Genomic DNA, 12,822 nt, shown 5'->3' on the forward strand with positions numbered 1-12,822 from the left:
AAAAAAAAATTCCCAGTGGTGTACGGAGAGATCTTATCAGAGGACCTCAGCCTAAGGGTCTGACGATGTTAGGGCCTCGTATGGCAGGAATTTAGAGTCAGAAAGTTGTAAAGTTTGTAAAGTTAGGAGGGCAATGGGCGAAGCAGGGCCACTGTTATACTTGGGAGACAGACTAAAGCCAGGTGACGTCAGAGTATGGAGAGTCAAGGTCTGTGAGGCGGACAACAGGCGTGTTTGTGTTGGAGCAAACACGGACCCTTCCTTTGAAGCGGGATCACGAGTGATCATGGCAGTTGGAGATGTGGAGAGGATTAATGAGAACATCAGTAGGCAGGTCGAGTGTTTGAGAGATGTAAGACATTAGGGAAATTACTTGTCAGATGATGTTCACCAGAGGAAGGTTTGTGTAAGACCATAACTGTTGTTGCATTGGACGGAAAAGAAAGAAATGGTCAAAAGTCATGAAAGGGGCCGAACCCTCGTTGGCAGGTGAGACTGGAGATTCTTAGCACTGCAGAGTGTTAAAGAGACTAAGAGCCATAAGCATGCTGAACTCTTCCATGTTTGAACTGACAGGTTTGTAATGAGAAAAGTTAGATGAGAATAAGATTAAGAGTAGGGAAGGTGTATGGTGTGTGTAGGGAAAGGATGGTAGGGCTGAGCTAGCCCACCAGCTTAACTTTGACGAGACAAAATGATATCAGCAGTCCTGACGGGGAGGGTATAAAGATGGTACACTGGCACAACTTTAACACACTAAGTCGGGACGGTAGTTTTACGTTAGGCGGCTTCTGTTTGCAACCTTCTGCCTCCTGTAGATACCAGGTGGAGAAGATATAAGCACAGTTGAGCGGACGTGACTCAAGATCCGTATGGGTGTTCTCATGTGGCGCAGAGTCAGCATACATACCCAGTGTCAGCTCACAGCTTTGTGAACCTGCGCGACATATGGACCAGGAAAAGTAAACTCATGAAATAACATTAGCTTTACCTTTTTCAGAGGTAAAGGTGAACAGTAACACTGTCCGTATGACAACGGTAGCAATGTTACCGGTTTTCTTAATCATTCGTAAACTGCGTAGGATTGAGAACTGTATGTTAGTAGTATGCCTATGGCAAAGAACTGAAAAATCACAAATACGGAATTACAAAAGGAAACTGTAGTTTTGTTGCAGCAGAGAGCTAGTGAAGTCGCTAACTGCAGATACAGAGTACTCGCCAAATGGGTTATTGCACTTGGCAAACAGTGGTGGAGAGTCGGCTGCAGGAGGCGGTGGCAGATTTGAGCGCGGAACAGACTGTAAGGCAAGTGGTGGCCTGGTTTTGATGTGGTGGCGACGGAGGAGGGGACCGACTCGTGGATGGTATGTCGCCAGAATTAGACCCACGTATGAATGAAGCTCGGGAGGCCAGCAGCTTCCCCATCCCTGCCAGCAGGAGAGGAGAGAAAACTGGAGATAGTTAAATATAGTTGGAGGCTATACCACATGTGATGGTGGCAGCGGCGGCCAGGTGTGCTACTCCCGGCTCTATGCCTGGGACTGTACGTGAAAAACAAGGATCTATGCAAGCAAGATGCAGAGGAGAGGGAGGTAGTGAGTGGGTCTGAGAGGAGCGTGGCGTAGTGAGTGGGTGTGGGAGTAGAGGGGGTAGTGAGTGGGTGTGGGAGTAGAGAGGGTAGTGAGTGGGTGTGGGAGTAGAGTGGGTAGTGAGTGGGTCTGAGAGGAGCGTGGGGTAGTGAGTGGGTGTTGGAGTAGAGGGGGTAGTGAGTGGGTGTAGGAGTAGAGGGGGTAGTGAGTGGGTCTGAGAGGAGCGTGGGGTAGTGAGTGGGTGTGAGAGTAGAGGGGGTAGTGAGTGGGTCTGAGAGGAGCGTGGGGTAGTGAGTGGGTGTTGGAGTAGAGGGGGGTAGTGAGTGGGTGTAGGAGTAGAGGGGGTAGTGAGTGTGCCAGATAGGAGAGGGGGCAGTGAGTTGGCCTGGGAGCAGAGGGAGGTAGGCGTAGGTTTAGGGGGATATGGGGATGATGCAAAGGAATCCAACAGACCATTGAATCCTTTCGAGGGTTTTTGTCATAGTGGAAGAGAGCAGAAACTCATGATTCTAGAGTGGTAAGGGTAGAAAGACATTTAGGTCAAGTACACACGGTGCACACGATTTACTTCGAAATGATCAGTAGGACTAGTGTTGTCTCGGTAGGGTGGTACGCGTGAATGTGAGACAGATTTCCTAATAAGGTGACATCACTTTAAAGTTATCGCCATGGAAATATGATAAGTAAAACGGTATTTATGGTAAATAACAGAAAAAAAAGAATTGTTAGCAATCGGTATCTTAGCATATTATGAAAACACGGCTACCAGTGTGAAGCCAGACCGACGGGCATTCCCCCAAATCCTTCGTCTGTGGTGTCATATTGTTTCACGCAAAAAGTGGTAAGATACTTTTTTTTTTCCCCCCGTGTAGTCCCTAATGAGGCTTTACCTTGGGTGTCCACGGACCCCAGGTTGGGATCCTGTGGACTAGTGTATGGCTAAAGTAAGCTGAGTGAATAGTGTCAGTATATGAAACTGAATAGTGTCAGTATATGATAATAAGATGATAAAAAAAAAAGTTAAAGAGATTGGGGCCCCTTGAGTGTAGGACTGCTTGCTTGTCCCGTGGACCAGGTGATGATTACACGCTGTTTTATTTGACATTTGTGAACAGGTTTTATGGCCCAGTTACTGTGTTGTTTGAGGGTGGTGGGCGAGTGGGTGACGGCATTAGCATATATTAAAGATTTTGTGGTTAGTATCATAGTGGCTGTATTGAAAAACTGCTCTAGTTTTTGTTTCAACGTGATTGTGACTGCCTTTACTGAGTTGTTGAAATAAACCTGTGGGTTTACCATGGCTGTTAAAACATGCCAGTACTAGTGTCAGAGTTGTTTTATAACATGCCAATAGGTTTTTCTTAGTTGTTAGAACATGCCATTAGGTTTTTCGTCGTTATGAAAATATGACAGATGGTTTTTCTTCGTTGGTAAAACATGACATTGAGTCGTAGGTGTTAGGACACGCCAGTGTTGTAGATATTAGAATCTGCTACTGGGTTTGTCTTGTGGCTGCTTGTTGAAGGATTTTAGTCTTATACACACTACAGTTTTATCACACATGCTACAGCTATATAACACACGCTACAGTTATATAACACGCTACAGTTTTGTAACATACACACTACAGTTTTATATCACACGCTACAGTATTATAACATACACACTAAAGTTATATAACATTCACTCTATAGTTTTATAACGTACTCACTGTAGTTTTATAACACACACTACAGTTTTATAACATACACACTACAGTTTTATAACACACACAACAGTGTTTTAACATACACGCTGCAGCTTTATAACGTACACAATACAGTTTTATAACATCCACACTACAATTTTATAACAACACACTACAGTTTTATAACACAAGCTACAGTTGTATAGCGTACTACAGTTTGTAACTTACACACTACAGTTTTCTTACATAAACACAACAGTTTTAAAACATACACACTACAGTTTTCTAACTTACACGCTACTGTTTTTTAACATACACACTACAGTTTTAAAACATACACACTACAGTTTTCTAACATACGCGCCACAGTTTCATAACATACACACTACAGTTTTATAACATACACACTACTGTTCTATATCGTACACACCACAGTTTTGTAGCACGCACTCTATAATTCTGTAGCATGCACACGACAGTTTTGTAGCATGCACTCTGTAATTTGTAGCATGCACACGACAGTTTTGTAGCGTGCATGCTAAAGTTTTGTAGCATGCACACTACAATTTTGTAGCATGCACACGACAGTTTTGTAGCATGCACACTACAGTTTTGTAGCATGCACTCTACAGTATTGTAGCATGCACACTACAATTTTGTAGCATGCATACTACAGTATTGTAGCATGCACACTCCAATTTTGTAGTATGCTCATTACATTTTTGTAGCATGCACACTACATTTTTGTAGCATGCACATTAGTTTTTTTTAGTATGCACACTACAATTTTGGAGCTTGCACTACAGTTTTGTAGCATGCACACGACAGTTTTGTAGCATGCTCAGTACAGTTTTGTAGCACATGTAGGTGTTTAAGATTTTCCGGTCTGTGTATGAAGTAACCTAATATGGACGGCCGTAATGATAAGTCTAATGCCCAACCAGATAACCAGTCTCTCATAGCCAAGGATTGTACTGTCGTCTAGAAGAGATTAACGTAGGCTAACACCAGGGTTACACCAGCCGGCATAACATAGGCCAAGACCAGGGATACGTACACTTGCAGGCATTACCGTAGCCACGGTTGAGACATCCGTGCACCATTCATGTGTGGTGCATCACCTGCTTACAGATCACACTGCCTGGTTCAGTGTAGCTGCATAGGTTTGGTATGTTTTATTAATGTATGAACCTTGGTTGAAATATCATGTGGTCTTCTTTAGGATGAATGTTGAGTTGCCTGATGGACATGGTGTGTCCTGTGTTGTGCTTGATTGTGTCCACCTGACGGTGTGGTCATGCAAGAATGGGCTTCACACAGTTAATGACCCCGAATGACCTCTTCTGAGACCTGGTCGTCACACGCCACACTGTCGTCTGGATTAACTTAACATGAGAGGGGGCTCTGGCCACACAGCCTGGTTTACGTCGCAGGGGAAGCTGCTGCACACCTGTCTGCTGTCCTGCACGGGACACAGGGCACCACGATGTTTAACTCACAAATAGGTAATTATAGACACACACACACATTATATATATATATATATATATATATATATATATATATATATATATATATATATATATATATATATATATATATATATATATATATATTCCTATACGCTGAGTTGGGACAAGACACCTGAAGTAGAGCAACCCATTTCATAGATACAGAGGAATATCTAACAGTCTTATACATTTGTACAGATGGGATTAACACTTGAGAGAGTGGGAGAGACTTGAAAACTGCAGAAATATTGAAGTAGTGTCGTTCGTCATGACGGCATTGCTACTGTTCATGACATTATGGGGAAATATGAAACTAGGAGCCAACCGGGGCGACGTGATGGTGTTTGAGGAAGCGGTGTTCATGTGTAAAATGTTGTTGATTTGTGAGAGATTGGAAAGGGTCCGGAATGCGAAATATTTAGAGAATAGTGTTAGTGAAGATGGAGGAAGGATAATGGGTACGAGTATATTTAAGTTGGTGCTGAAAGGGAGGTAGGTGCCCGGGACTCTGAGGAGGTCGTGTGGGTGCAGCTCTGTTGCAGTGGGACAGAGAGCATAGCTGAGTCTCTCCTGACGCCTCGACAGTGAGACTTAAGACATCACAGACAGAGGAGGCGGCTCAGGTTACGGTGATTAAGTTACTATGGCTAAGTTGGTGAGACGAGTTGGAAGTGAGGAGTGATCGAAGGTGCTAGGGTGAGGTGTGGAGCAGAGGAAGGAGAGGTTGTTCTGAAGGCTGGAGTGTTAACATAGGACGCAGACCAAGAGTAGAATACTCGGTAAATACAGGAAGATAAAAACATCAGTAGGTCCAGAGTAACCACAGTTGTGTCTAAGAAGCTTTATGAACTCAGGAGTGAAATTGGACATACTGAAAGCTATACTGGGACAATGTTTGATGTCATGTATGATGTCTGAGGGATATCGTATGTGAGCACGATATCCCTCCCTTTATAAACGTTGCACGTGGAGTACACATGGGGGAGAAGGTAATGTTGTCTGTCAAAACTACACTCGCATTGGCCCTTCCATTAAGATCTTACATGTTCGAACATCCTTTCATTGTAAGAGTGGTTGTAATGTTGTTAAGAAGACTGAAATGTAGTGACTAGTAACTCCAGTATTTTTGTAAGATAATGTAAGGTGCAGGACGCTAAAAAAAAAAAGAAAGCTTTACATTTGCTTTACGTGTTTGTGGCTGCTTCATTCATCGTACATCATCTGGTGTTACCGAGCTTAAGTCTTGGTTCCTCTCCCCACGCCCAGCAGGGGACCTTTTTCATCCCTGACAACTATAGAAAACGTGCACTTGATCCGTCGTTGAACAAGTTGATCGGTTACGTACTCAGTAAAGTCTTATCTAATGTAATCAAAACCTTGGGTTTACAGTTGGCATATAAGGTTAGGTTTCCGTCTGTATGTAGGTTCTCTGCCGTGGAAACAAAATTTCAGTATTATAGTTCTTATGGCAGTCCTGTAATTTCACTATTTCACGGAGCCTTTAAAGCCTTTAATAAAGTCGAGCACTAAGGTCTTTATAGAATGATACCATCAAGTATTTTCTCGTATATTATTAACAGAAAATAGGATTTATTTAGAAAATTAGAATACTCAATAGTTGTTTGGCACATTAGTTGCAGTTGCCTGTCAGTAATAAGAAATTTGATGTATTTTTTTTTTATCCTTTACTGTTGTAATCCTCAGTAGCATTTCTTTTGTTAACTTCTTAAATGTTTTTTTTCTTGTTGACTCACGGTATCATCTCTTATGAAATTGTTTACATAAACCCTTCACTGTTATTTCACCCGTTATTCGGCGACGGTGAAATGCTGTGTGTATATATATATATATATATATATATATATATATATATATATATATATATATATATATATACAAGAGATGTTTCATTGAGGGGCTTCTTTGTCATGCATTTCCTCACTTGATCTCTCATCATAAGAGTAAATGTTCTCAGAGAGCCATTGTGGGAGGTAAAGGAATTCTTGTGTTGCTCAGGAAATTCCTCTGGTCCAGCTTGACCTGAGCACCGTGCCAATGAGAAGTTCAAAAGACCAATTTTTCCACGGGTGAGGACGTGGGTTTAGGATCGCCAGTGCGAGGGGGTTACCAGAGGCTTGGAAACCGAACCACCTTAATTTGAATTTCAATGGGACGTAGTGGCGTGTAATGAGGGCCGCTGGAAGGCAAAATCTCGCTTTTATGAGATGTTTTAAGGGAAGGAGACCCCAGAATTACCCGTCGGCCATCCAGATACATATTGTTTTTTGGATGGCGATGACCAACTCTTTTAAGATGGCCAAAAAGAAAATTATGTTATAAAGCCAGATATTCAGATTTACCTAAAGATATCCAAACATATCCGATCAAGTAAATGTTTTTTCAGGTCATTGATGATAATCATTGCTGACCGGTATAGGTCATGAGAGGTCATCAGGGATACAGTTATGATTTATCCGGTGTCCTTTTCGACGCCCAACCTCCAGGACGACAGTAAAACTCGCGAATGACCCATCAGCATCTGTCGCTCTACCGTTCCTTTCTACCGCTATCATACCGGTCTCTACCGTAGACAGAACAACTCTTTTTGGTTCTCGTTCCTCCTCTAACTCCGCCTTGGTTGACTTTTAACATTCTTTCAGCCCATGATGCTCCTGATTATTTAATCCTATGCCTGTTCAGGTAACTGTCTGAAAAGCATTTCTCTCTGACTTGATAAATTGTGATTCTGTTCCGTGGAATACGTGGCAAATAGTATGGTCTCTCCAGTGTGTCTACAAGTGTGTTGCGATTACAGACATCAGCCTAGTGTATACGTCTTCGACAATTATTGCCTAATGTTACTTAAACTTAAATGTCATTCCTATGAAGTAGTTTTGGTAGTGTTGATGCGACTAATGAACGGTGACCATTGTGGCCATGTTGGAATTATGCTGGCAACATCTGCTGAGGAATGACATGGTCGTCATGTAGCCTAGTCGTTCGCTAACGAAGAGGAACGTTCAGTTTCTGCAGTTTGTTTCTGATACCTTGGGCACGAACTGGTAATGGATTACACAGATAAGAGGCACGTTTATATCTCGGTCGATTTTGTATTTGGGTAATACTACCCCACACCCTCTGATACTACCCCACACCCTCATCATGTGCCAGTCAGTTTCATGTTCGTGTAAACATGAACAGAGAAACGTTCATGCTTTACCTCATTACTGTGACAGTATGTATAATGGTCTGACTAACAAGCGCTGTAGCAGCAGGCCTCTCAGCTGTTCGGACTGCGTGTGATAGTGGAAGATATCAGAAGCTCACAGATGAGTGGGGTAAAAGTTAGATTGCATAGATATAAATTAAAGAGAATAACCTGCAAATTGTCAGTGTGACTAAGGAGGCACAAATAATGTATATGTCGTGTACTTGAAGCGAAATATTTATCAGGTCTATTCTTAAACGTGTCTGAAGTGATGAATATTTCTCTTCAAGTCTCACGACTTGCATTATTTGTACCTCTTTAGTCACAGTGACAGTCTGCAGGTTATTCCCTTTGAATTATCTGTATGTCTTGTAACTTTTACCCACACTCAGTTTCTGATATCTTCCAGTGTCGCAAGCAGCCTTGAAAAGGACCCAGTGGTCTGTTGATGTTTGAATTCTTTATATTCCTTTGTAAGTTAGTACTATATTATATATTACAGTTTCCCACATTTTCTGTTCCCGTACAGCTTGAAGACCTGAAGGTAATGAATGCACTTGTTACCCAACCCGTTATACATAATGTCACAGTAATGACGTAAATCATATGAGCGTTTCTCTGTTTATGTTTACCCAAACATCACACTGACTGCCACATGGTGCGGGTATGTAGTAGGAGTAACACCCAAACAGAAAATCCATTGAGGTATAAACGTGTCCCCTTATCCACTCCTAGTTCATATACACGTTCCACGCGCTTCTGTCTCCTCTTTTTCTGCAATCCTTATTTTCAGCACGAGTCACGTGACGACTTGTGTAGCAGTTTTCAGTGTACACATATGTACTAAACAACATTTCGTTTCGATTTCTTTGGCCTTTGAGAACGAAATACACATGGCACACATCTTTGATCCTCGAAATATATATTTTTTTCTAGTTCGTGTACTGCGCAACCATTTAGCTGGAATCCACTTCCTATTTGGATGTACTGTAGTTAACAACCGGATTTCTCTACACTGATTGTTTTTGGTCGTGCATTCCCGAGCCCTGACGTCCGGCCATTGTTGATAGCCTATGAAGTGACGTAACACCTTACGTAATACCATCATTATGGGGGGGGGGCTAATTATTGAACTGTGTAGGGTAGGGTGGGGGCCTTCGAGACTCGTTGAATTATGTATGTATAGATAATATACGAATATAGCATTTCAAAATAGTTTGTATAAATTTGTTCTATGTATGAAACTGTTCACTGAATACTGAACTTTTCCTGTAACAGCTGAACACCATTGTTGTCCACCTCGTACGTAGCCTTGACTAGATGGACGCGAGCAGAGGCAAGGATGACGGAGGGTAGCTGAGCCAGTCGCTGTATGATGCACTGATGTAGCTGTAGTACGTTTCCAGGGGCAGTGTAGGAGGGATGTATGAATAATGGAATGTAACATTAGAGGTTATGTGATAATTGGAGTGGTGTAACAAATGGTTGTCTCTATTTAGGTTGGTTGAAGAGTGTGGTGGTGGTGGTGGTGTTATATTGCTTCCTCATGTTGTGTTTATGATTCTGCGACATAATGGCTCGCGTAGTGATAAGGTAAATATATGGAAACTTCTAGAAAGATACATGGATTACGTTCACACATGTAAGTGCAGCACAACAGAGAAACCTAACCTGCCACAGGATCCAATTTGATGGGGATCCTGCAGCGCCCAAGAAGCCGGCCACGTCCACTGGGCGGAAAAACAGTTTAAGAAGCGCGGTGATAATTGTGTGTTTTTGTGGATGTGCGCAGGACAGTTATGGAGTAGAGTGGATGTGCGCAGGACAGTTGTAGGAGTAGATGTTATATGTCTTCAGTATAGAAGTTATAACTTGGACATGGGGGGGGGGGAGGTCTTGTGATATGTTGAATCTGTGTTTCTGAAATTGGAGAGATGGTTGGTGACCAGCAAGCAGACGAGAGAGCGTAACTGTTATAAAGGAATTCGTAATGCATTATTAATGGGCTCATCTGTCGTCTACTTTTCCCTTATAAGCACATTCTTGTTCTTATGATAATTGGCGATAATTCCAGTAGCGATGACTTGTCGATATATATTTTTTGCTAAATATATTACGATTATTCGGTACAGCCACTAAATGCGGGACATTGTGTCGCCTCTGCGTCTGTCTGTCTGTCTGTGGATCCATTTTTTTTAGTACAACTCAAGAACAGTACAAGATAGAACCTTAGTACTTATACCACACATACCCTCAGTGGAGTCGACCATGTGATTACATTTTGGGGCACGTAGTTCCATGTATTTGCATAGTAATTAGGATTTTTTTTTTGCCAGTGTTATAATCAGGAGTGCCCAATGGTTGGCTGTTTAATTTTACAACATATATGTATTGGACAAAGGCAAAAAAAAAAGATTATCTTAAAAACTTTTGCACGTTAATGAGTTTTTGATTTTTAATATTTTACTCAAGGCGGGACGTGAGTCAGTAGAACGGTAACCCCTGCAAACACACACACACACACACACACACACACATATATATATATATATATATATATATATATATATATATATATATATATATATATATATATATATATATATATATATTATATATATATATATATATATATATATATATATTATATATATATATATATATATATATATATATATATATATATATATATATATATATATATATATTTGATCCCTGGGGATAGGGGATTAAGAGTACTTCCCACGTATTCCCTGCGTGTCGTAGAAGGCGACTAAAAGGGGAGGGAGCAGGAGGCTGGAAATCCTCCCCTCTCGTTTTTTTTTTTTTTTTTTTTTTTTTTTTTTCCAAAAGAAGGAACAGAGAATTGGGCCAGGTGAGGGTATTCCCTCAAAGGCCCAGTCCTCTGTTCTTAACGCTACCTCGCTAATGCGGGAAATGGAAAGAAAAGAAAATATATATATATATATATATATATATATATATATATATATATATATATATATATATATATATATATATATATATTCTTTCTTTCTTTCGTACTATTCGCCATTTCCCGCGATAGCGAGGTAGCGTTAAGAACAGAGGACTGGGCCTTCGAGGGAATATCCTCACCTGGCCCCCTTCTCTGTTCCTTCTTTTGGAAAATTGAAAAAAAACGAGAGGGGAGGATTTCCAGCCACCCGCTCCCTCCCCTTTTAGTCGCCTTCTACGACACGCAGGGAATACGTGGGAAGCATTCTTTCTCCCCTATCCCCAGGGATAATATATATATATATATATATATATATATATATATATATATATATATATATATATATATATTGCAGTAGGTCACATTGGTGCGCGTGATCTATTATTTGCTGATAACCAGGAGGAAAATGAAACACGATACCTTTCCTTCCTGTCCACATAATAAAACTTTATGACAGGCACAGTGCCAGACCCGAACACCAACAACGGAACACTTGTTTACCGTCGGTTTTTTTTAGCTCCACCTCATCTCTTGTAAGTAAACTAAGTCTTCTATCTCATTCTTGTATCTCCTCTGATGATATGATTAATCCACGAAAGTGCACTTATCTAGGATCTTTCTAAATGCTGCACTACCTCCACTTCTTGAACGAGACTGTACTCCCAGTGATACTGCCTTATCACTCGCGGTGTAACCTTCAGCAGGCGAAGTCTGGCTATGCCATAATGTACGTGTGTGTGTGTGTGTGTGTGTGTGTGTGTGTGTGTGTGTTTTACCGTCCTAATGATGGATTGAAAAACGTTGTGATATGTGGTATTTTGTTGATGTATCGTGATGGATGTTCCTGTGGTACATGTGTCTGTGTCACCAGCTGTCCAGAATGTTACCATAGTGTGCATCGAACCAATATAGGATGCAGAGGTATTTAAAGATTCCAATACTGATCATCCTTATCCTGGGCTGATAGATTCGAAGACGATCTTGGTTTTCTTTATGTGAATCATTATATGGAAACCAGCACTATCTTCCCAGACTCCTGTATGTGGAGTAGAGAGCGCCATCAGTGATGACAGGTGAAGCAAGAGACATTATGGTGACACGTGAAGCAAGAAACATTATGGTGACTGGTGAAGATAGAGACATTATGGTGAAAGGTGAAGCAAGAAACCTTATGGTAATAGGTGAAGCAAGAGATATTATGGTAATAGGTGAAGCAAGAGACATTATGGTGACAGGTGAAGCGAGAGACATTATGGTGACAGGTGAAGCAAGAGACATTATGGTGACAGGTGAAGCAAGAGGCATTATGGTAATAGGTGAAGCGAGAGGCATTCCCTGTAACACTAGATGTTCTTTGTTTAATTGTCTTGAGGAGTGCGTTGGCATTTGTGAGGGTGGTGACGGTTGCTAGGTCGTTGTCAGTATGTGGGCGGCAGGCTTGGTGGAGGGGGATGGGGGAGACGCTGCAGGTGGGTGGTGGGGGCCCAGTGCTGCAACACATGTCGTCCACCAGAGCAACAGAGTTTGTGTCAGCAGGTTAACACGGGGCTCATCACTGTTGGTGATGTGTGTGGCATGTGATGGGTGTAGGAGGGCGAGGGTGCACGGCTGACCTCCACCAGTCTGGTCATGTGTGGCGGTGGTGGCGTGTGTTAACTCTTGTGTTGCCGTTTCCAACGTAGCCGAGTATTGAACCAGATGGCGGCGGCGGCGTTCTCTCCCGTGGCCGCTGCTGCTCAGCCCCCCTCCCCGCGCTGGTCTTCCCCCCGGCGGCCATACCCACCTTCCCTCCTCATACCTCGTGACCCTGCTGAGATCTGTGGCTGTAGGAACCTCGTCTATCAATTTGT

General features: G+C 42.0%; 1 protein-coding gene across 23 annotated transcripts in view; it reads left to right on the forward strand.

Moving 5' to 3' along the window:
- Positions 1-12,822, forward strand: part of enc (R3H domain containing protein encore) — a 944,198-nt gene that overhangs the window by 112,671 nt on the left and 818,705 nt on the right. The gene's annotated exons all lie outside the window — the stretch shown is intronic.

Source organism: Panulirus ornatus, chromosome 3 (assembly GCF_036320965.1).
Source record: "Panulirus ornatus isolate Po-2019 chromosome 3, ASM3632096v1, whole genome shotgun sequence".
Lineage (NCBI taxonomy): Eukaryota > Metazoa > Arthropoda > Malacostraca > Decapoda > Palinuridae > Panulirus > Panulirus ornatus.